We start from the raw sequence: 247 nt of genomic DNA, 5'->3' as shown, positions 1-247 counted from the left end.
ACCTACACGTACAGATACACACACACACACACACACACACACACACACACACACAGAGCAACAGATTTACTCCACTACATTTATTTTGGCCTACAAAGGGCATAATAAAACACAGTGCACTGTTATACAGTAAGTTTAACAGTATTGTGTGTAACTTGGTTACACAAAGAAACCTGAATCCTCCCTGGTAGAGTGTACAGAGAGCCAGAGTTTTCACTAGCATAGCAAGTTTTGACAGCAAACATGG

Source organism: Morone saxatilis, unplaced genomic scaffold (assembly GCF_004916995.1).
Source record: "Morone saxatilis isolate NCDOM2014 unplaced genomic scaffold, NCSU_SB_2.0 Contig8, whole genome shotgun sequence".
Classification (NCBI taxonomy): domain Eukaryota; kingdom Metazoa; phylum Chordata; class Actinopteri; family Moronidae; genus Morone; species Morone saxatilis.
The sequence above is the reverse complement of the archived record's forward strand: the minus strand, read 5'-3'. Positions refer to the sequence as shown.